This window comes from Rattus norvegicus, chromosome 6, assembly GCF_036323735.1.
Source record: "Rattus norvegicus strain BN/NHsdMcwi chromosome 6, GRCr8, whole genome shotgun sequence".
Taxonomy (NCBI): domain Eukaryota; kingdom Metazoa; phylum Chordata; class Mammalia; order Rodentia; family Muridae; genus Rattus; species Rattus norvegicus.
In genome coordinates, this window is record NC_086024.1 from 54,619,957 (window position 1) to 54,645,800 (window position 25,844).

Consider the following 25,844-nt stretch of genomic DNA (forward strand, 5'->3'; position numbering starts at 1 on the left):
GTCCAGGCTGGTCTGGGACTTACTGTTAAAGCCAGGATAGCCTCTCACTTCTAATTTAAATACCTCATTTTCAATAGTGGCTAGAATGTATAGACAGAAAATCAGTAAGAAGACAGTGAACTTGAGCACAAATGTGGAGAAACTGATATGATAGACACATAGCAGACATTATACCCAAAGAGAATAGAGCATGCATGTTCTCCAAGTACACAGACCATTTCCCAGGACAGATCACAGATCAGGTCTCAGGATATGTGTCAGAAGTGTAGGAAGACTGAAATTATATTAGGAAGCTTTCCCGACCACAGCAGGCAAAGTAAAACCTATTCATAGAAGAGACACTACAAAACCCTCACATACGAATGCATTTAGGAGACACTGCAGGGGTTATCTGTCTTCCTCCCTGTACGACGTTTAATCTTAATACTCATTAAATACTGTAAATCGACTTATTTAGGATGTAAGGCATTTGAAGACAGGATCTGAAGTAATTTTGAATTCTCTGTGTCTCACAAGCAGGAGGTGGTAGGATTCATTAAGTGTCTAGGGAACAAAGGAATCATTCTTATTGTTAAATCCCACCATCCTGTGTAAGACCTCTAAGTTCATTTTATTCATTTCAAAAATTCTACCATTATCCCAAACTCAGAATTAATGTCTAGGGGCCCTGTAGCCCATTTAAATCCCTAAACCTATTTAGAGTTGATCCTTTGGTAGTTTGGTAATTCCTTTAAGGGCATTCAAAGCTTTAAGTTTTTTTTTAATTTTTATATTTTTAGTTATAATTTTTAAAAAACACATGATGCAAAGTTTACCACCTTAACAACTTTGGAATGATTTATTGGTATTCATTTCATATTTTCACTTTCTTATGTGACAGATTTCAAGACTATTTTGCTTTGGAAAACTGAACCTTTATACTTGATATATTTTCTTCGTTTGTTTCCTCCATGCGGCCCTGACTAACACTATTCTACTTCTTGAGTGTCTGACTATTTTAAAGACTTCACATGAGTAGAATCAGATGGTGTCTATCATATCGTGACTGGCTAAAATCACTATGGCAGAATCCTCAAGCTTGTCCATTTTGTCCTATTTTAAGGATTTCTTTCTTTTTAAAGGTTGTATAGTATTCTCTTAAATATATGTAACATTCTTTGCTCATCTGTCTATAGATAGACATCTGTATAGGCTGCTTTCACCTCTGTCTACTGTGAATGATGCTACCACGGGCATGGGGCATATCTAGATATCCTGTTGAGATCTGTTGTTATCAACAGTTTGCAGGCAAAAAGAATGATTTTTAAGAACAAATCCTCTGCAATCCAAATAGATTTCAGCCAAAGGCCGTTAGCTGTTGATTTGTAGCCCATGGTATTCCTTTGAAGTTTATTTCTAAGTAGAGGATAATAGGAAGGCCATGGTAGGAATGACAAGGAAGAGAGAACTCCAAACCAAGTCTGATGAGATGAGGTATCAAAACACCTTATCTACGGGTACCTTACTCTCAGCAAAATCAATTGCATCAAGAATAAAGGACGGGGGGAAGGGCTGGAGAGATGGCTCAGTTATAACAGCACTTGCTGCTCTTGCAGAGAAGCCACATTCAGGTCCCAGCACCCAGGTCAGATGGCTCATCAGTGCTGCAGCTGTAGCCCAAGGGGCCCTCTTTTGGCTTCCACATGTGCCTGAGCATGCGTGCCTGGGCGCGCACGCATACACACACACACACACACACACACACACACACGCACACACACACGCACACAGACAGATACAGTCCTAGACACATAAACAAAAATGAAAAAGTCTTTTTAAAGAAAAGAATAAACTATGGGAGGAGATGGGTGATCGGAGGCTTCTGAATCTGAGCTGGCAGTGATCTCAGCGATGAGGGATGTGATAAAGGTGTTAAATAGAAGTGGAATTAGATGGCTTGAGTGAGGTTATAGCCACTCATGTTCTCAAGTTAAAGGCTTGTTTAAGTGAGGTGGAGGTGCTGAAGGCACCCCCGAAAGAGGAACACAGAGGAAGGGATAGCCATGGTTCACAGGAGCAGGAGCCATAGACAGGGAGTTCAGATAAGGATGGTTCTCATGGGTGGAAGGTAACTAGATGCATTTGGATAAGGTTAACATGCTTTCTGGGGCCATGTTCTCTGAAAGGAACCTTTTGGGGCAAAGCAAAGCCCTGGCTAAGTGAGCCTGACCTTGTTTTGTCAAGAAGCCAACTTTCCTATGGGATAAAAAGTCCTCACTCTCCTTGCTGGTGTCTATAGGTGGGAGCAGGGGTCCTGAGACAGAACTTGGAGTTGACTGAACAAGGCAAGTAATAGCAGACACCGAGTGCAGGACAGTGTGCATGTACGCAGGTGTCTTAGTCAGGGTTTCCTATTCCTGCACAAACACCATGACCAAGAAGCAAGTTGGGGAGGAAAGGGTTTGTTCAGTTTATTTATTTGCTGCTCACCATCAAAGGAAGTCAGGACAGGAACTCAAGCAGGTTGGGAAGCAGGAGCTGATGCAGAGGCCACAGAGGGATGTTACTTACTGGCTTGGTTCCCCTGCCTTGCTCAGTTTGCTTCCTTATAGAACCCAAGACTACCAGGCCAGGGATGGCACCACGCACAATGAACCCTCCTCCCTTGATCACTAATTGAAAAAATGCCTTACAGCTGGATCTCATGGAGGCATTTCCCCAAGGGAGGCTCCTTTCTCTGTGATAACTCCAGCTTGTGTCAAGTTGACACACAAAACCAGCCAGTACAGCAGGCTAAGATGGGCTTCACACACAGTTCAGATGTTGAGGCTCATGATACATGAGACAGCGTGGAAGAGTCGTCAGTCATTGAGGAGGCTGTCATAGGAGATCAGGGAAGGTTCCTTCAGGTGTGGAAATGCCTTGAGAGTTGAGGGAGAGGAGATTCAGTTAGGAGGTTTGGCTGAGAGTTCCCTCATGTTGACCAAGGCTTGCATCATGAGAGTCAAAGGAGAGCTTGTTCAAGTTTTCTTATCCACGGCTTCGATATGAGGCACGGTGGGAAGAGGGAGTGGTGGGGCATGAACACTCAGGAGCAGCTACACAATGAAGTCAGAGTCTATCACAGGGAGCTGGAACACAGCAGTGGACGGGTCTAGCAGGAGAACTGAGAGTCTACAGTCTCACAGAGCGCACTGTTTACTTTCTTTGAAGAAATCAGCAGCCAGGGACTTTTGAGGTGAGGACTCCCCAGTCTTGTGAAATTTTGGAGAATTTCTCATTTCTCATGCATCCTAGTTAGGGTTTTGCTGTGAAAAGACACCATGACGCAAGGTGACTCTTATAAAGGAAAACATTTAATTGGGACTGGCTTACAGTTTTAGAGGTTTAGTCCATTATCATTAGGGTGTGAAGCAAAGCAGTGTGCAGGCAGATATGGTGCTGGAGGAGCTGAGAGTTCTACATTTTGATCCACAGGCAGCGAAAGGGGACTGTCTTCCTCAGTCAGCCGGGACGAGGCTCTGATTCCACACTGGGCAGAGCTTGAGGCTAGGAGATCTCAAAACCCACCCACACAGTGACACACTTCCTCCAGCAAGGCCACACCTACTCGAGGAAGGCCACACCTCCTAACAGTGCCATTTAATATAATTAAGCATTGAAATACAGGAATTTATGGGGGTGGGGGTAGCCTATTCAAAGCACCACAGCATGTTTGGCATTTATATTGTTTCCCATTAGAAATACCAGAACAATTTTACACAACACAAAAGCTGGCAATTTCATCGGCAGGAGTAATGAGCACATTTGTGTTGGATGGGGCTGCCTGCTGTACATTAGATATTTTAAAATTATTTTTTTTATTTAGGCGTGTGCTTATAGTTTTGTTTAGGTGAATGCCACAGAGGACGGAAGAGGCCATCAGAGCTGGAGTTACAAGGGCTTACGAGCCAGAGTGGAACTGGGGTCCTCTGCAAGAGCAGCAAGTGTTCTTAACCTCTAGACCACCTCTCTAGCCACCAAGCAGCTATGTTTTAACCCTTGTTGATATGATCCTGTACCTAGATGGGAAGCTGGAAATAAGGATTCCTTGACTTTTCAGACTATATTTGTTATGCACACTTTGGATTAAGCCCGGAGAACAGAAGGGAAACAGAAGCCACCCTTCTCATGTTTAATTATTTTTCTCCTGATGAACAAGAGCATGGACCATGCCCAAGACCTTGAGCTTTTCTGAAAATGAGGTTCTGGCATCCAGCCACACAGTTTTTGGGCGTTGAGATGCAGCTGTAGTTTCTGGGTCCTGACTTCCTGATGTCAGACAGTAGCTTTTTTCAACACCTCAGCTCTGCATTATTTGAGGTCACGTCCCAGCTTAATGTCCCCTCCTCCAGCCATGTGGTTAACTTGGAAACACTCTAGTCCTTCTGTTAAATTCCTTTGAGTTTAATATAACCAAACTGCTTTCTATATTCTGCCTTGAACTGTTATTGTGTGCCTTGGCCGAAGGTCAGAATCATATTTGAGAAATGTTAGATTCTAAGCTATATTTAGAGGTGAGGGACCATGGGGGACCCAATAAGTGACAGAAAATGCTGATGTCTCTGGAAAGATAGTCATAAGACCTGAAAAATTCATATGGGTAGTGTGAAGGGGAAAGTCTTTTGAGGTTCCCAGAAGTCTGTCCTTTGATCCTACCAACCCCGAGACTGTAAAAGGAGAAGATCTCAGGTGGGTGGTGTTTAGTGTTGTTTTGTATATTTATTTGCTTCTAGATTTCTGAAAGTTAATATGTCTAAGGAGCACAGACAACTCAGCACAGCTGTACATATCTCTTTCCCTCCCTTTCTCTGCTCCACATAAGAGCTGACTAGTGGATAGCCTCCATTCGTGCTTGCATATCTACCCCTGAAATTAGTAAAAGGACGTTTTCTTAGGGCAAGTATAGTGGCAATTTCTAAGGTTTAAAAGTTGTTATCAATGCCATCTGACAAATCGTTTGCAAAGGGGTTATTCATTCTAGATTCACAAATGCATTGACGGGTATAAAGTTTATGACGTCCTATGATTATTGTGCCCCGCCTCTACTCCACCTTGGACACACTCTTATGACACACTTTGACATTTTTTATTACTTGGAACTAAGGCACTTCTGCAGTCCTTGCTTCTCACACCACTATGACTGTAAACTCCTTCCCAGTAGATGGCTTTGCCTTCTAGTTCATTAAAAAGTTAGATAGTATACTGGCTGGTTTTGGGTGTCAACTTGACACAAGCTAGAGTGAGTCATCAGAGAGGAAGGAGCCTCAGTTGAGGAAATGCCTCCATGAGATCCAGCTGTGAGGCACCTTCTAAATTAGTGATCAACAGGGGGTGTGGGGGCAGCCTATTGTGGGTGGTGCCATCTCTGGGTTGGTGGTCCTGGGTTCTATAAGAAAGCAGGCTGAGCAAGCTATAAGGAGCAAGCCCGTAAGCAGTACCCCTCCATGGCCTCTGCATCAGCTCCTGCCTCCATGTTCCAGTCCTGCTTGAGTTCCTGTCCTGACTTCCTCAATGATTGACTATGATCTGGAAGTATAAGCTGAATCAACCTTTTTCTCTCTAACTTGCTTTTTGGTCATGATGTTTCATCACAGGGACAGAAACCCTGACTAAGACATTTGTGAATTTGGGAATCTCTTAATGTTTTTACTTCAAATTACTTATAGTTACTACTTCTTCCGTGTCTGTTGTTCAGTATCAGGAAGCAATAGTTTAGAATAAATTACTAATAAATACACAGAAATGTTCAGCTTCTTTTGGCATCAGAGAAATAAAAATTAAAGTTACACTTATATTTCATCTTCCTTCAGTCATCAAGGAAACAAACAACCAAAAATTCCCCCAATTTTGGAAAATGGGGCCAGGCAAGTACCCTGATATGGACAGTTTGGCAACTGTGGAAGTTCTTCAAGGAAACTGAGAGGTTTTATTATTAATTAATGTAATGTAAATTTATTAATATAAGAACATTAACATAATACTGGTTTTATTAACAGTTAATTTTTATTCTTATTAATACTTAATGGTTCGGCTATACCACTCCTGGCTGTATGCCCAAAGGAATCCAAGTCAGCATCACAACACTGAGACCTGCTTACAACAGTAGGTCCTCCATGCCCATGACTGAGGCAAACAGCTCACAAAAGCTAAGTTGAATGTTTTCTCTCTTTTTTTTTGGAGTTCAAGAGGAAACTTAAAAGACGTGAAGATAAAATGGGACCATTAGAAATGTGAAGGAGAAAAGTAGAAGAGAGAGGAGTGGTGATAAGAAAGGATAAAAGGGGCGAATATACTCAAAGCATAATATATGTGTGTACGGAAAGGTCATCATCACCAGTTTTCTTTAATTATTATTGTTTATTTATTCATTTTTCATATATTACATCCTGACCACAGTTTCTTCTCCTTCTTCTCCTCCCAGTTCCTCCAACTCCTTTCTCTCCCAGATCCGCTCCTCCCCAAGATATCAGCCAAACATGGCACATCAAGTTGAAGTAAGACTAGGCACATCCCCTGGAAATGCTGGACAAGGCAACCCAATAGGAGGAAAAGAGTCCCTAAAGCCTTCGAAATAGTCAGACAACCCCTGCTCTCATGGTTAGGAGTTCCATAAGAAGACCAAGCCGTAGCATATTTGCAGAGGACCTAGGTCAGTCCCATGCAGGCTCCCCAATGATTGTCAGTTCAGTCTCTGTGAGCCCTATGAGCACTGCTTAGTTGATTCTGTGGGTTTTCATGTGGTGTCCTTGACCCCTCTGGCTCCTACAATCCTTCCTTCCTTTATTCTGCAGGATCCCAAACTCTACATATTGTTTGGCTGTGGGTCTCTGTACTGTTTCCATCAGTTGCTGTGTGAAACTTCTCTGATGAGGGTTATGCTACTCTCTGGTCTACAAGTATAGCAAAGTATCATTATGAATCATTTCACGGACTATTTTTTTCTCCCTAGGGAGTATTTGGTTCGATCCTAGGTCTCTGGGCTATCCAGACAGTGCTAGGCATGGTCTTCCCCCTAGTGGCATGGCTTTCAAGTTGGACCAGTCATTGATTGGTCACCACATCTGAGTTCTGAGTCACCACATCTTACAAGCATGGCAAATGGTGAGTTGAATGTTTTGTGGCTGGGTTAAAGTCCCAGTTCCTCTACTGGAAGCCTTGCCTGGTTGGAGAAGATGGCCAGGCTCAGGCTCTAAGAGTATTCACTAGGGTGACCCTTATGGACTCCTGGGAGTTTCCATTACACTAGGTTTCTACATAACCCCTAAATCCCCCCCCCAATCCAGCTGTCTTTCCTAGTATCCTCTCCTCCACACACCCTAATCCCTCCTGTTCCCATGCCCACTAACCTCCAGTTCACCTCTATTTCCCCTTCCCAGGGAGATTCATGTATCTTATCTTGAGCCCTCCTTGTTACTTAGCCCCTTCGGGTCTGTGGACTGTCGCATGATGATATCCTATATTTTAAAGATAACGTCCACTTATAAGTGAATGCACAGAATGTTTGTCTTTCTGGGTCTGGATTATCTCAGGATTTTTTCCCCCCTAAATCTATCCATTTGTCTGAAAATGTCATGATCTTTTAACAGACGAGAAATACTACACTGTGTGAATGTGCCATGTTTTCTGTATTCATTTTTTTAGTTGAGGTACATCTAAGTTGACTCCAGCTTTTGGCTGTACAAATACAGTTGCTATGAACATAGTTGAGCAAGTGTCTTGTGGTAAGATGGTGCTCCTTTGAGTATTTGCCCAAGAGTGGTATAGGTGAGCCTTAAGGTAGATCAATTCCCAATTTGCTGAGGAACTGGCAATGATTTTCAACATGGATAAGTTAGTTTGCATTCCTATCAGCAATAGAGTAGTGTTCCCCTTGCTCGACATCCTTGCCATGTGCTGTCACTTGACTTCCTGATCTTAGCTGTTCTGACAGATGTAAAATAGAATCTCAGAGTCATTTTGATTTGCATTTCCCTGATGGCTAAGGATGCTGAACATTTCTTTAAGTTCCAGTCATTTGAGATTCCTCTGGCAAGAATTCTCTGTTCAGATCTTTACCCTATTTTTCAATTGGATTATTTGGTTTGTCGATATCTAGTTTCTTGAGTTCTTTATATATTTTGGCTATCACACCTCTGTCAGATGTGGGGTTAGTTAAATCTTTCCCTATTCTGTAGGCTGCCATTTTGTCCTATGGACAGTGTCCTTTGCCTTACAAAAGTGTTTCAGACCCATGTGGTCCCATTTATTAATTGTTGATCTTAGTACCTGTGCTATTGGAAACCCATTAATTTTTACAGTTGGTATAGTGATAAAAAATAAGTTAGTTTTAAAGAAAAAGATCCTTCTGAGGTGTAATTTAAATACTGTACAATTCACCCATTTCAAGAGCACAATTCACTGGTTTTAAGTATATTCAGTGTTTTTCTAGCATCACCACAGTGGATTTACAGAAACTTTATCACCACTAAAAGAAAATCTTCAGTTCTTGCTCTGGTCCTCCTATTTCTAATCTGAGGAAAACAGAATTCTTCTCTATCTGTCTAGATTTTCTGATTTCATTCGATGAATGGGACTGTCCTCTCTTATTTATCATAACGTTGGTAAGGTTCATACGTGTGGGGGCAGGCCAGCTCTTCACCTCTTCCATGGCAGGCTATATTCTCATGCAGGATTAGCCTGCATTTTCCTTACCCACTCACCAATAGATGGAGACTGTAGTTGTATCCATCTTTGACAATTATGAAGAACGTTTCTTACCTTATGTTACAATAATGAATAATGTTAGGTTTGTGTTTTAACCTTTCTTGGTTATATTTATACCTATGGGTAGACCTGCTTGCTAGTCATATGGTAATGCCATGTTGACCATTTGAGGATCTGCCATACTGTTTACCAAAGTAGCCATAGCCTTTTACATTTCCACTGTCAAGTATGAGCTTTCCATTTTGGCCACATTCTTACCAATTCCTCTTAATATGACTTTTTATGTTCACACAAGTATTTTAATTAGCATAGTAGAACAGCAGAAAGAAATGGGAGAAGGGACAACTTTTACAGTACAAATTATCGTACAGAGATTTAAAACCATCTGACCTATAATTTTGAATGCCTACTTAAATATTACTTTAATACATTTTAAAGTTCAGCCGATTGGTGTTGAACTGAGGTGCAGGTTCAGAACCGTGTTGAGAATATGTCATAATAATCACACTTTTCACATGAAAGGGACATTGTCTTGCTAGGGCCTAAATGACCACCAACAAAGGCTTTCAGTGCTGAGACAGTGTCTGTTATGCTAAGCTGGACTCAAACTCATTATATAGTTGATGATGGCCTTGAACTTCTGATTTCCCTGCTTCCACCTCCCAAGTGCCAAGATTACACCCCTACCCCCAGTTTATGCTGTACTGGGGAAGCAACCCAGGGCTTCATGTGTGCTGGACAAGCATTAAACCAAATGAGCTACATCCCCTGTCCACAACAAAAACTTCTTTTCTCAACTCAATTTATTAAGAGCACAAGAGTTAAGAAATATATGAGATCTTCAGCAAATTCAATTCATGATATTACCAAGATGTTTAAACAGTGCAATGGCTTTTAGGTCATATTGATTGCCCTGTGAAGTACAAAGAGTAAAATATCTGTAGACACACAGACCATGCACCCTGTCTTAGAGGAATGCCTTATGTTATAAATACTTCTCAAAGAAAAGTAAAAACCTTCCTAACATTTATACATGTGCCACATCTGCCACCGTGCCTGAGAATGTCACTGAAATGTTCTGGTAACAATCCTTTCAAGAACTCAACAAATGTGAACACCAGCCCCATCTTTAAAGAGATGGACATAGTACTTCCAATGTAGAACTGCATAGAACGCACATCTCTGTTCTCTTAAAAAATTTCTGTGGACAATCTGTAACAGACAGAGAGAACGGTTTGGATTCCTTTTGTAAAATCAGCTTTAGAAAATGGATTGTAGCCAGATGTGGTAGAAAACGCCTCCAGTCTTAGCACTCAGAGGTCTGAGGGAGAACTGCAAGTTCCAGGCCTGCCTGGGCTACAATGTGAGCCTATGTCTTAAAAAACAAAAGAGTGGATGAGTAAGCTGAGGCCATGATCATTTGTTAAAGATACTTGACCTGTTGCCATCTGTATAAATTAATATTTTCAGTTAAATAAGCATTAATGCATAAAGCATATTTATTAATATGCTTCTCAACACCTTCATCAGAAATTCATACTACTGGGTTATTTATGAAAAAGCAGAAAATGTATATTATATGATGTTTTGTCAGTGTGGTTTCAAATGCTGTTGAGGGAAAGAAAAAGTTGCTCCCATTGGGAACAGTAAAACGCACAGGACTTTTTTTCCTTTTGTTTTGTTTTGTTTTGTTACAGCATCATAATGTACAAGAAACCAAGAAACCAGCAGTGGTTTGACTTTCATTCTGATGGCTAATAGTCTTGGTTGTGTTCTCCTGCCTGTTTCAGCCATTCTTTGAGAACTAACCTTTCAGATCCTTTGCCAATTTGAAAATTGGACTGTTTTTTTTATTGTTGAGTTGTAAGAGCTTTTTATATATTATAGATACAAGTTCTTTTTGCTAGATAAATGATTTGCAGACTTTCTCTCCCATTCTATGAATTGTTTTTTTACTTTCTTTATTGCGTTCATTGACATACCCATTTCCCCTTTAAATTCTCTAATATCCATTTAGATATTTTTCTTCTATTAACTATACTTTTGATAGTATAGCTAAGAATCCATTGCTTGACCCAAGGTCTATAGTTATATTTATGTTTTCCTCTTATAAGTCTATACTTTTAGAATTGCGTCTTTGATTTTATTGGAGTTAATTTTTGTATGTAGTATGAGGTAGGATTGACTTCATGTTTTATAAAAACACAAGTTGTCAAAGCTACTTATCTGACAGAGTTTCCAGTAAAGTTTCTTGGCTGTGTTGAGAACCAACTGACTATAAAGGCGAGAGTCTATTCTTAGGCTCTCAATTCTACACCATTGATCTCTGAGCCTGACCTTGACCAGCCCCCACTGTATTGATCACTGTACTTTCTCAGTAAGTTCTGAAATTGGGGAGTGCTAGTCTTCTAACCTCGGTCTTCCTTTGCAAACTTATGTAGGTCCCTGGGGCTTTTGCATTTGCATATGAAGTTTAGGGTTAGATTTCTATTTCTTTTCAAAGACCTGGTCTAGACTCTGCAGATACATTTGTGCAGTGGTGCCTCTTATGTTAAGTCTTCTGCTCCATGAGCCTGAAGCATGCCAGAGACTTGTATGGAAGTTGAAACAATAGTGTTGGATATTTGCAAAATAAAAAGCCTTATTGTCATCTGGTCAAGTGTTCAGCGGACAAAAGTTTAACTTTTCCTCCCTGATCAGTTGGCAGAGGGACGTGTAGAGGGATTGGATGACAGGGAAAAGCACATTTCTTTTTGCTTTTGGTCATGTGTTTTATCACAGCAATGTAAAGCAAGCTGAGACACTCATCTAGTAAGTATGGCACTGGGTTTGTGAGTTCAGTTTCAGGGAAGGATATTTTGGGTTGAAGCCTGTCTGAGTTTCATTTCTATTTCTGTGACCAAAAGCCACTTGCAGAGGAAAGGGTTTATTTCATCTTATAGCTTGTAGTCCTCCAGGAAAGAAGTCAAGGTAGGAACCTAGAGGCAGCAATGGAGCAGAGGATGGAGAGGTGATTCATGGTTTGCTCAACCTCTTACACAACTCAGAACCATCTGCCCAGGGGTGGCACCACCCTCAGTGTACTTGGTCCTTCCACATCAATCATTAATCAAGAAAATGTCTCATAGACTTGCCTACAGACCACTCTGAGGAAGGCAATTTCTTAATTAGGGTCCCCTCTTCCCAGATAACACTAGCTTGGGTCAAACAAAGAACTAGCCACTGCAAAGCTCATACTGAGCTCTTCGTTCCTGGTTCACCATTAATAAAGCTCATATTTGAAAGTTATTAACTCGCGAGTTGGTTTCCAGCTTGGAAGAAGACAATGAGGGAGCTGAGTAACTGAGCTTGCCCACACTCCAACGCCTGCACTTGGAGAGATTCCAGGTGCTAAGTGAGGCCAACACTTTTGATTTCCGCTATAGTGGTGAAAGGTAAGTCACTCTTACAAGAAGCCTGCTAAGTTGGTATGAGTCCTTCCTGCTATATGGGACACCCAGGTCCTTAGAAGTTACGTCATCCTTAAGAGGAAGTCAAACTATCCTTCTTGTTGACCTCTTTAAAATATGTGTGTGTGTGTGTGTGTGTGTGTGTGTGTGTGTGTGTGTGTGTGTGTGTGTACTTTTCCTGGCTAGATGCCATAAACATTTCTACTTACTCCAGAAAGAGGGCCCATAACAGACCAAACTGACAACTGTACTATTGTCTAATTTGGTGGAAAGTGAGTGGCACTAAGGTTGTGGTCAGGAATGTGGGTGAGAGGTTACTGATCTGGAGTAGGCTAGCACAAAAACAGCTGCATAGATGAGGATGCCCCCAAGCTATAACCCTGGAGCCCTCTAAGCAGCTTGCAGGTCGTTTCACAATCTGAACAGATGGCTTTCTTCCCACTGTTTTGAGGGTCAGTCTCCAGTCCCCTTGTATACTGTGGGCTAGCAACCTCCAGAAACCTTCTAAACTTCTGCACACCCTGACCTTTGGTTTACCACATGAGGCTGGAGAAGGAATGTTTCAACTGGAAAGAAATTACAATACAAGGGTGCTGGCGTGCTTGCTCACGTAGACATGTGGAGGTCAAAGGTTGACACCAGGTGTACTCTAACATGAATCGCATTTATTATTTCATTTTGTTTTATTTTGAGACGGGGTCTCTTGCTGAACTGGAGCTCACTGTCAGCTAGATGGGCTGTGAGTGAGCTTATTTCTCTGTTCCGCCAGGCCTGGGGCTACAAATACAACATCTCCTCAGGACCTTTACCTTTAACCAGTTTCAATCATCTTTCTCAGTCATACGTGACTGACGTTACCCGAACCAAGGCAACTGGAGAGTTTTAGCTTTGGTTTTCAGTGTTCACTGCCCATGTTTTAATCCTCTTGGAGTCTCCTGTAGTTTGATCCACTCACAATGCACTTTTCTTCACTGTCCCCCTAATGTGGAAAATAGCCCAACAAACAAACCCACAACTAAATAAAGCAAAATGAACCATTTTTCAGATGCCTGTGTGTTCTGCATGTATTTCAACATCTATGGTCTGGCTCGTTGGATGGGACACTGGGAAGAGGTCAAGGCCTGGGGGGGTGTTTGCTGGTAGGATGCAGTAAGAAGGCTGTGGTGCTGGGTTAAGTGGCTGCGGACACTTACTGAGGAAGCAGAAGGTCCCAAGGGTTAGGAATCTCTTGTTTCAGAGACGGCAGCTCACTTAGCTGTTTGTTTATGGAGTGTGGTGTTGAGAATCATTTCTTGAAGCTTAGGATAGTTTTTTTTCCATGAAATTTCTAAGCTGCATAATATTTTGTAGTTAATCCCTTTCCTTTTAATCTAGCTGTAGGCATTTCTGTTCTATGCAAGCAAATACTAATCAATACGGTAATTGCCTGGATTTTGATTTTTTTTTTTGAACCCAGTGGGTTGCTATGACCAACATTTTCTAGAACTTCCAATTTCAAATCCTCAGAAAACATGACCCTTTCAAGGTTTAGATGTCTATATCCACATGATTGCTTTGCATCTCCATCTGTGTAACAAATGAGACCTCAAATTCTGTTTATTCAAAATTTACACAATGCTTTTCTTTTCATAATTTGTTTCCTGTCCAGATCAATGGCCCAGGACCCTTGGTGCTGTCTTCTGTTCTTTCTTATCCCTGTTCCTAGCTTCCCGCCATGGCCAGTACTTGCTGACAGTAACTTCCACATATGTTGTAAATCTAATCCTGGTAACCTTCCCCACTGTTGGAATAATAGTTCTTATCTGGATTGCTGGGTTAGACTTTTTCTTTTTCTTTTCTAGATCTTTCCCCTTCTTATCATTTGGATTTAAAAAATTCATGTTAAATGTAACACACACACACACACACACACACACACACACTGCTTGAACTAGGGATAGGGCTACATTTTTCAGTTGATGTGATGCCACTTCCTGGCAGCCAGAAAGCTCTCCTCACATTCTGACCACTATCTGCTTGCACAAATGTGGGTCCCATTTGAGGTGAGCAAACCATTTGAAGAGGAGACACGGGTCCTATTGTTGTGTAGTAACCTCTCATTAACAACTTTTGACACAATATCAAAGCAGAGAGGGGGCTAAGAGTTTGGAAGAAAACTCCAAGACAATTCAGGAGAATCCCTTAATAGATGTTACTCATTGGTTGTTCTCCTGGTGCAGGATGAGGTAGTGTTTGAGGCTTTGCATCGGGCGAGATGGGGAGAAGTAGAAGCCCTTTTAGTTTCTTAAGAACCACTTTTACTAGCATGTGTTAACTACACATAGTAGTGGGTTCTGTCATGTTTATTCTTGTATAGAATGCACTTAGAACATATTGACCTTGTTTGCTCTGCCTTTTCTGAGTCCTCTTCTACCCCCATTGATCTCCTTCCTCTTTTTCTTCATTTTCTTCCTCCTCTTCTTCATCTTTGCAAGACTCTCAGAAATACTACGTCAATTTATATCTTAGACCTAAATTTTTGTGAATTAAGTTTGGCTTGTACTGTGGTTTAAAACAAAATCAGTGATGACCTCAAGTGTTCCCAAAGGTGTGGAATGTCCCGATAGATGAACATCTCCTCGATGGCTTTAGGGTTTCCATCTCTCATAGGCAGATGTGCATACTAAAACTTTTTAGTGTGCAAATGTTCACCCCAATTGCCAACAGCCACATGCTTGTTGTGACTCTCGCTCTGCCAAGGCTCTAAATCTCATCACTCATCACACAGCATCAGAAATGTAAGTGCTACTCTCTTAACCATGGGAAGAGGTGTATTTTTAAAAATGCAATTCTTTTAAATATTTGCTCATTTTTTTGCCCTTACCCAGGCTATACCCTTCCCCCCCCAGTGACTATTGACTAAGTCAGAGCAAATCCTATGGCTTGCTGTTTGGCCGAATCAACTCTTCCAGACGGAGGCTGTGACTAATAAAAGCCATACCCCATGATTATACCTGACTTTCAAAAATCCTGGTTAGCTTTGAGTACATAATTATATGTACTCATGCTTATACAACGAGGAAGTTGATTTAAGCTATGTCTATAAATTACACACACACACACACACACACACACACACACACACACACAGAGAGAGAGAGAGAGAGAGAGAGAGAGAGAGAGAGAGAGAGAGTGTTAGATGATTAACTATTGTTAACTTGGTTTTTTTTTAAAAAAACATACTGGGTGTCTACTTAATACTTTGAGATCATGACAGTGAAAAATTTAGTTTGTAAGTCTAAGGATATATAGCTCAGTGGTAGAGTATATAACATTGTTAATGCCCTGGGTTCAATCAATTACTTGTCTTGCAAAAAGGAAGAGAAAGTAAGGGAAGGAGTGGGAGGAGGGAAAGGAAGGGGAGGAGGGAGAGGAGGAGGAGAGGAGAAAGGAAAGAAGAGGAAGGAGGGGAAGGAGGGGAAAGAAGAGGAGGAAGAAGAGGGATGGATAGAGGAAGAGGAGGAGGAGCAAGAGAAGGAGGAAGGTAATTTGTTTTATAGAATCCTTATGGTTTTTTGCTTTCCTCATGGTTCTTTGTTTCTTTTCTGTTGCTGTGATAAAAATAGTTTCATGAAAGCAAAAGAAAGATAATTAAAGGAGAAATAATTTATTTTAGCTCATAGTTCAAGGTACAGTCCATCATGGTGGGGAAGTCAAGGCAGCAGCAGCAGCAGCTGGTTTTACTATGCTCATGGTCAGAAATGATGGGCAATGAGTGCATGTGGTCAAGCTCCCTTTCTCCATTTGTACAGTCCTGCGCCCTTGCCTATAAGCCAGTTAACGCAGTCAAGACAATCCCCTACAGGCATGCCCAGAGTCCCATCTCCCAGGTGATTTGAAGTTCTGTCAAGCTCCAGTGAACACTAACCATCACAAATGGGAAAGAGACACAATGCCACTGAAAATTATTTTGTTGGCCAATTACCATGAAGGAAATTCAATCCAAGAGGAAAGCTTCATAGCTGCAAAATCAAATAAGGATCCTCACAGTCCTGTCAGTCCATATGCCACTGGACTGTGGGTACTTTTAATGTTTCTGGAAAGGATTTCCACCAAGGAAAAATAAATCGCTGGTTATAGTGGTGCAGATCTTTAATCTCAGCACTCAGGAAGCAGAAGTAGGCAGATCTCCGAGTTCAAGGCTAATTTGGTATACATGGAAATCTCCAATCTATCGAGGGCTATATTGTAAGACCCAGTCTCAAACAACAACAATAAACAACAACAATAAAAACAGAAAGAAAAAAAAACAATATTGCTTTAGCTGTTCTACCTTGATTGACTGTTGTGTCCATAAAACTCAATTCTCTTGGCTTGGTGTCCACCCATTCCTAGGAGAATTGGCCATTCAGAGGAGATCATGGGCCTACTGTAAGAGAATGGTATTGGCTCAGGACTCCCAAGACCAAGTTCTCAGCACAAAAGAGATTTATGAGGGAGCCGGGGAAGGGAACAAGAGAAAGGAGGAAGAAATATTTGTTGTGGATTGGAACAAATGACTGTCTCTGGATAGAGAGGAGACAGGCATGGCTTATAGTCAAATGCCAGGTTATGAAGAGAAAAGGGGACATTCCATGTTAGGATGAGGTGTTTAATTTTAATTGGGAGTGTTAATTAGGTAAGCCCTAGGGAACTTTTGATTGTTGGACTTCAATATTTTGATAGCTAGACCTGGGTGGCTTGATCTAGGAATGTAATCTAGCAGTTTTTTAGCAAGGCAGAGGGGATGGGAGAGAAGAGCAAGGCCTGCCAGAGCCATGTTTGTCCTGCTCGGGGCTGACTAGAGTCCCTTCACCTACCCAGGCCCGGTCTGAAGAATTGGTTATTGTCTTTCAATTTCAATCACCAGTTTGGAAAATGTACCCTCAAACATCAACTTTCAGTTCCCCACAGCCCTTTGATTTTTGGTTCCTAGGTTCTGACTTAAGTTTCCAACACTCAATTGAATCTCTCTTAAAACAAAAAATAAAAACAAAAACCAACCAAACAAACAAAACTTACCAGTGGCTTAGTCATCAAACACAACAGAACATTTTCTGTCCTTGTGCTTCCTGGGGATTTTGCCAGCCGGCAGAGCTGCCAGCCATCCTTTCCTGTCTCTAGTGGGTTTTGGGTGCTTCCTGTGTCTCTTAGCTTCATCTCACTCCTGAGCCCTTTATTAGATTGGATTATTTTCAGCAGTCTATTTCAGGCTCCATTTTCAAACAAGTTAAAGAAATGGTCTGTCCCCGTATGTGCAATCACCCTTACTGTCAGACTCTAAAGACACTTTGTGCTTCTCTGTGGTTTGCTCTCTGGCAAGGCTTGGGTCCTTTAAATCTAGTGAAGGGATTTCTGCAGAGTCACCAGTGACTTTCTGTGCTGCAAATTCCTCACCCAGTTACCTTTTCACTTCCTTAATGAACTTCCTTTGGTTTTTGTACTGTCATGGCTTCTTCCTGGGTCTCTTCTTGCTGATTGGACATTCTTTGAGGGGCTTCAGTAGCTCCATGTTAACTAATTAAACACTAATGGCTCCTGCTGCCTTGGCCTTTTCTCCTCTCACCCATAAGCAAAAGTAGAGGAACCCAATCTTTTTGTTATAGTTTTAACTGTATTACACATGCTGGGGATGAATGTGTGGTCTGCAGAAGTCGCATGCTCACTTTTGCCACTCAGTGCTTTGTTCAGTAGTCTTGTGTCAACTTTGGGGAACCTGCCCAGGAGAGATAAGGAAATGTCTTTCATAGAAAACCTTTTCTTTGATGCAAAGTTTGCCTGCAAGAACTACATTTATTTCTCCTCTCAATTCCCAGAGTGTCTTCCTCACTGAGGCTCCTAAGAACTGACTTGAAAATGAAATTGTTCTTTTGTCTAGGGCAAATATCTATCAGGCCTCTAAGTCACACCATTTAGTAACTTGGTTAGATGCACAAGGTCTAAGAAGAAACATGTCTGTCTAACTGGAGAGTTGGCTATCATTCCCTAGTTACCACCAAGCTGGTAACTAGGACCCCAACGAACCAGTAACAGGTCAGAATCCTCGGTTCTGTCTTCTGCTTCTCACTCCTCCTTCCCTCCCTTGCTCAGCTAATACTGTGATTCTGTTGTCTAAATATCCAGTAAGAGGAACTTCTCTCCACGTTCTTGTTGTCGTCATCTTTCCTTGAGTCTCATTCTTTTGCATCTCTGTTATTTCTGACAGAAAGACTTTCTTCCATTTGTCTCTCACACTGTTGTCAGAAGTATCATTTAGCCATTGGTCTGGCTTATTTATTTCTTGCTTTAAGCCATTTATTTAATAGCTGGCTTTCAGGTTTTTGGTTTGGCTTACTTATTATTTTTAACTCACCAGTTCTAATAAGTGCTGCACGTAAGCACTGGGGCTTTGGAAACCTACCAATGCCCCCCCCCCCCAAGGAAAGTGACTCTTCCTTGCCCAGCAGCTCATCATCTAGGGGTGGGGCCTCATGAGCCTCTACTCCCTTCATGCCAAAATTATAATTGACTTGACCTTGTGAAGATCTTGTACAGGCAACATATTAAAATTCCTGATGATAGTTCTGCCAATTTCATTTGTTTATAAATTGATTTGATTTTTTTTCTTTTTCAAGGTTATACAATATAATTACATCACGTCTTCCTCCCCTTTCCTTTCTCTGAACTTCCCATATACACTTTCCTGCTCCTTTTTCAAACACTTATGGCCTCTATTTTCATTGATTACTATTATGTGTATATCTGTACAAACAGACACACATACACACACATATATGCACACACACACACACACACACACACACACACACACACACACACACTATTCAGTCTGTATCATGGTTATACATGTTTCCAGGGCTGACCATTTGGTATTGGATAACCATTTGATGTGCTCTCCCCTGAGGCAGACTATTTTCCCCATTCTTAGCATTCTTAGGTTGACTGTAGTTCTTTGTTTAGGGCCTTATGAGATTTCTTTCTTCAACGTTAGCATGTTCATTGGCATCATTATTGTTCATGTCATGTTTAGGCAGCCATGTTGAGACCTCATGGTTGTAGATTCTGACATCACTACAAGGCACATTCTAGAAGCAAGCTTCCTGGTCCTCTGGCTCTTACAATATTTCCTCCCCTTCTTCTGAAGAGTTCCCTGAACCTTAGGTGGACTGGGCTCTACACCTCTGCATATTGATTGGTTGTGGTCGTCCATAATGGTCTTTGTAACAAAGAGAGCCTTTCATGAGCAGGGGTGAGAACTACATTCCTCTGTGGGTATAAAGACAGATATTTATAGTATAGTTTGGAATTGTGCTGGCTTAGTAAAAAGTAAAAATAAAAAGCAGTTGTAGATTCTTCTGCAGGATCCATAGATTCCCTAGCTCTGGGTAGTTGTCTAGGTTTGCAGATGACTGAAAGATGACTTTCTTTATGTTAAGCAGGTCTTTAGTCTAATTAGACAGTGGCTGGCTACTGTTAAGGCATGCATGCCACTACAGCATCCTTAGGGTTAGGATGCCAGACTGGTCATCATAGTTCATATGCATTATTCTGAGTGGGTCTGTTAGTTGCTTTCCTCCTTTGGAAGCTCATATGGTGCCTTCTGGTACCATGAAATCTAGTTCTCAGGAAGGAGGTTTTCGAATTAGTACCAGCTCAGGGGCCTCTGTTTGAAGTGTATGTTGTCTTCAGCAGCAGAGACTTACTTTCACCTCTTGAGGGTAATCGTGGAAAATAGCAATAGTTATAGTGTTTTGGGGGTCTCTTGGACAACCCCGACACACAAGTTAAATGAGAGCTTCTCAGGCCTGTTGTTGGGGTTTTAGCAGATGGCCTTTGGCTCTTGGAGAGAACATTGTCAGCCCAGATTAAAATTTTTCGTTTAAAATGTATGTGCATATTTGTAGATAGGCTTATGTATATTATAGGGTCTCTCTCTGTGTGTCTGTCTGTCTGTCTGCCTGTCTGTCTGTCTCTGTGTGTCTATCTCTCTCCCTCCTGATTCCTTATGACCTTCCAGGAATCCTTACTGTTATTTTACTGTCCCCTCTCCTTCTGTATTTATCTATCTTATCCCTTCCAAATTAGAGCACCCCCTTTTCAATTCCTTGATCAGATCACTTGTACCCCACTACCCCCATTACTTCCTTACTTCCTACCCCAGCAATGATCCCTTTTCCACTTTCCCAGTTTCTGCAGTCACTCCAGACTATATACTCATATTAGAAGACTTGGAGTAGGAGCCTCTGATGAGAGAGAACATTCAATGTTTGTCTTTACAGGTCTGGATTATCTCTCTCAATAGCTTACAGTTTTATCCATTTACTGGGCTAGACTCTAGAGTAGGAGGTGGGAGCATATTTCTTTTGAATTAAAAACTTACGTGGCTTTCTGTGTTTTTGCTTTTGCATTAATTGCCAGAAAACTAGGTTTCAAAAACTCAGAAGATAGGGTAGTAACCCACTTTCTCATAGAAAGAGGAAAATAAAATCACATGAAGCCAACAGCCTATCACAACTCTTAACCTTGCAAAACTGTAAGAGGAGTAAAGCAGAATCGAGCACCACACACAGACAAGGTGGCCTCACTTAGTGAAAGGAGTATCCAGTCTCATGTGTAATTTCTAACCCCTGCTCAAAGTCAAAACTGAAGTACAAAATGAGCCACTAGTAATCTAACACTGTATTTGTCTAAGGAAAGAAAGAACAGAGCTCTTCTTGGTGACCTCAGATGTCATGGGACATGTGCAGTGGAGTGCTCCTTTTAGCCTGAGTTTTCTAAAGGCAGACAAAGGAAGCAATTAAGTTGTGCAGTGCTCAGTTTCTGCTGCATTGTACATAGCTCCACGCTCTTAAACCAGAACACAAATGACAGGGCCAGAATTCCTCTGCCCAGAGGGCTGGTCCCCATAGTGGAATGTACTTTGGTCTCCTCATCAGTCAGGGTACAATGAATCCCAGCACAGATTCAGCAACTGCACATATTTCAGACTTAAACTCAGCGATAGGAGCTTATTTGAAGACAGTTAAGGGAATCTTATAGAAGAACCATGAGTGAGGTCTATTACTTCCTCCCATAATGCTTGAGGGAAGAGTAGAGACATAAAGTATTGTCCCTCAAGGCTCTCTTAGTTGGTTCCATGAATGCACCAAGGAAAGGCAAGTCATACTCTGGCTGGTGTACCTGTTCTGTGGAAAGAGAATAGGAAGGAGACAAATGAGTAGGGATGTGTTTCCTACCTGTCTTAAGAAAAATCATTGCCACTCAGCTTGTTGGTGTTTTGGTCAGGTTATTCTTTTGATTCCAGCAAAGTTCTGGTTAGTAAGGTAGTTCAGACATGGCTTGTCTTTTCACTCTACCCTCACACTGACCTTACCTGTTCCTACTGTCAAGAGTGAGTTTTGATGTCAGCTCAGTATTAGAGCAACAAGGAAAGAATGCTAGGCAAGGCTTTCCAGTCTCTTACATGATAGGGAAGTATCCCCAGAATGACTGTAATACACTGTATACCAGACAAATGCACGAGAAAGCTCTGAGCTCTGTTTTCAACCAACACAACTATTGTATCTGAATCTTAAATTACACACATGAAGAAAACGAAATCTGTAACCTGTCTGTGGTTTAATGCCAGGAGGATGGGGTGCAGGGGAAGGAAGTATTTACTCTTAAACAATCTTGCTGTTCTATTGTTGAGAATAAACTAGAACGCCTACTTTAACTAGGTTAATCTAATTCCATACGTACTTGGTAAAGTGCCACGTCCTCAATGTGATTCCAAATTAGATTTAAAAATACTACCTTTATAAAACAGCATGCAAATACAAGCTTTTACTCTTGCAATCTCACATTCATTGCACAAAATATAAGATTTGATTGTGGTGTGTGTGTGTGTGTGTGTGTGTGTGTGTGTGTGTGAGTGTGAGTGATGTGTATATTGGGGCACGTGAAGATCAGAATAGGATGCTCCAGCCCTTAAAGCTGAAGTCACAAGTAGTTGTGAGCCACCCAACGTGCTCTCTGGGAATTAAGCTCTGCTCCTCTGAAAGAACAGCAAGTACTCTTAACTATTAAGCCACATCTTCTGGTCCTTATGATGCATTTTTGAAATTATATTTGACAGTTCACTTTTGAAAATTGTGAGATTACATTTAAACCTTTTTTTTTTTTAAAAATCCCCCAAATCACGGCATCCATTAACTGAATACCAGTAAAAAAAGTGTTTAGAAGCACATATTCAAATGACAAAGAGCAAGGGAGAAAAGCTAATCACAACACCAGTTTAAAAATGCAGAAGCGAGTAGTGAAGACAGAGGAAGACAAGACCAGGTTCACAGTGAGGGGTGCTCACGAGCAGGTAAAATCCACCCAGAACCTCTCAAAGATCTGGACAGTAACTCTGAAAGTGGATTGTCCTGCAGATCAAAGTGATAATCAGTTCCACAGTCTCTGGGTCTCTCCTCATGTGGCTTTCCAGGATGATGCTCTTCCAGGCAGCAGGAGGAGGCAATACTCTAATCAGAAGGGCTTTGGCCTTAGGGACAGTATGCTAGGCTGCAGCAATGCCACCCTGACAGCAAGGCAATTCGATGTATGAAATGGGTAGAATCTTCCAGTCTGACGCCTGACATCCTCAACACAGCAGAAAGGAAATGGTGACAGCTATGTAGACTTGTACTAGTCAGGGTTCTTTAGAGGAACAGAACTTGAAGAATGAATACACACACACACACACACACACACACACACACACACACACACACACAGGAGATTTATTAGAATGGCTTGCAGGCTGTGGCCCAGCTAGTCTAACAATGGTTGCCTACCAATGGAAGGTTTAAGAATCCAGTAGTTGCATTGATAAGTGGCTATTAGCCCAAATGCTTGAATTACCCTAGATCCCTAGAACAAACGAAACTCAAGACGGATGATCAAAATGTGAATGCTTCACTCCTTCTTTAAATGAGGAAAAAGAATACCCTTGGCAGGGAAGGGAGAGGCAAAGATTAAAACAGAGACTGAAGGAACACCCATTCAGAGGCTGCCCCACATGTGGCCCATACATATACAGCCACCCAATTAGACAAGATGGATGAAGCAAAGAAGTGCAGACCGACAGGAGCCGGATGTAGATCGCTCCTGAGAGACACAGCCAGAATACAGCAAATACAGAGGCGAATGCCAGCAGCAAACCACTGAACTGAGAATAGGTCCCCTATTGAAGGAATCAGAGAAAGAACTGAAAGAGCTTGAAGGGGCTCGAGACCCCAAAAGTACAACAATGCCAAGCAGCCAGAGCTTCCAGGGACTAAGCCACTACCTAAAGACTATACATGGACTGACCCTGGACTCTGACCTCATAGATAGCAATGAATATCCTAGTAAGATCACCAGTGTAAGAGGAAGCCCTTGGTCCTGCTAAGACTGAACCCCCAGTGAACATGACTGTTGGGGGGAGGGCGGCAATGGGGGGAGGGTGGGGAGGGGAACACCCATAAGGAAGGGGAGGGGGGAGGGGGATGTTTGCCCGGAAACCGGGAAAGGGAATAACACTCGAAATGTATATAAGAAATACTCAAGTTAATAAAAAAAAAAAAGAATCCAGTAGTTGTTCAGTTCACGAGACTGAATGTCTTAGCTTAGTTTTTCAGTATAAGCTGGACTCCTAAAGAAGTAGGCTTTAATGCCAATGAAAGAATGGACTTACCAATGAGAGTGAGAAAAAATGGGCAGAGAGAGGGAGGGAGGGAAAGAGGGAGAAGAGAGGGAGGGAGGAGAGAGAGAGAGAGAGAGAGAGAGAGAGAGAGAGAGAGAGAGAGAGAGTTTCTTCCATGTTTTCTATAGATTGCCAGCAGAAGGTGTGGCCCAGATTAAAGGTGGCTCTTCCTACCTTTTAAGTAAGAAAAAGTTCTCTCACAGAGGTGCCCAGACACTTGGGTTTGAGTTAATTCGAGATGTAGCCATGTTGACAACCAAGGATGGCTATCATAAGACTCCAGGCAAGGGATGTGAAGTTTACTTTCCAGGGACTGAGCAAAGTGAAAGCAAACCAACTTACGTTTCGGGATTTTCAGTAAATGGAGGTGTCCCTCGGTGCTCAGTGAGGTCCACAAGTCCCATCTGCTCATCATTCTTTGTCTGTTGGGCTTCATCCTCCAGTATGAGCAAAAATAGAGGAAAGTGACACAGAATGTGTGTGACATAGGAGAGAACTAAGGGTAATCTGGGGGGTTGCACAGCCAGGGTGCAAAGTAGGAAAACCCCAGGAAGAGAAAGTGTGCATGGACGTGTTTGAGAAACAGCCACAAAAGAAAGCAGAAGCCGAGAACCTCGATGATGCCTTAGATGATGATGATAAAGAGAGGTCAAATTGTAGAGGAATACCCGAAAGAGAGACATGAGGAAAATCAACCAAAGGGAAGGAGTTCTATAAGCAGAAGCAACCAGACAAAGGGGACAATTAAGTAAGGAACAGCAGGAGAAGATTCCTGGAACAGTGTGGGCAGCTGGCGGGAGAGTCAACCTGCCAAATAGTTGTTTTTCAGACCTCCAAGAACAAGAACAAGTGAGAAAATGTTAGTATTCACAAAAGCTCAGAAATCAGAATGGCGTCAGGTTTCTCAAGAGCAGTGGTAGAAGCTTTAGAAAATGTGGGTGCTGGGCTGCTGATAGATGGCTAAGCTGTTAAGAACATTTGATGCTTTCCCAGAGGACCCTGGACTGTTTCTTCTGATCATCCAAACCTAGTAGTTCACAATAACCTGCAATTCAGCTCCAAGGGATCCTATGCCCTTTCCTGGTCTCCTCCAGCGTCAAGGCCAACCAGGAAATCCCTCATAAGTAATGAAACTGAAATTTTACCAAACCCACTGCTGGTTTTGAAGATATATAGTTCTGCTTGAAATTATGTATAGGAGTAAGAAATGGGTATAGACTACTCAAGTAAGAAGGCACTTAATAATCTCACAGAAAACAAAAAAACAAGCAAACAAAGAAATCTAATCACATTGCCCTATAGACCCATATGGAAATAACAGTCATAAAGTCAAATAGTATTTGCAGGTAACAACAACAACAACAACAACAACAACAATAATAATAATAATAATAAATAAAATACATATATATGCTGTATATTAGTGGAGTTAGAGTCTGGATTAGTGAATGTATGGATGTAGAGAGAGCTACATTCTTTTTGTTGTTGTTAGAAAAGCAATAGACAACTATCTAGAACACCACCAGAATAACATTTATAAAATAGAAAACTACCCTCTTTCATCTCATACATAAATCTTTACCACTTTCCATATGGAGTAGATATTTGGATGGGAAATCAGATAATTGTTGAAATTTTGATTTTTTGAAACTATTTAGTTCAGTTATGGGATTTAAAGTTATTTATAGTGAGTGTTCAGTTTCTAATTGAGCATGGAAGGAGCTTGGAAGTTGTCCCTAAAAGTTAGCTAACGAATATTCAACAGTTGTCCTTCGAGCTGTAAGAGATATGAGGCTATGGTAGGGAAATTGACAAGATACGAAAATGAACAGCCTTTTGGGGCCGAAATTTCTGCAGGAACCAGTGTTACAGTGGAGAAACAAGAATTACAACTAAAGATTTGCTTGAGGCTCTGTGTGTACATCCCTGGGAGCTAAAAACTG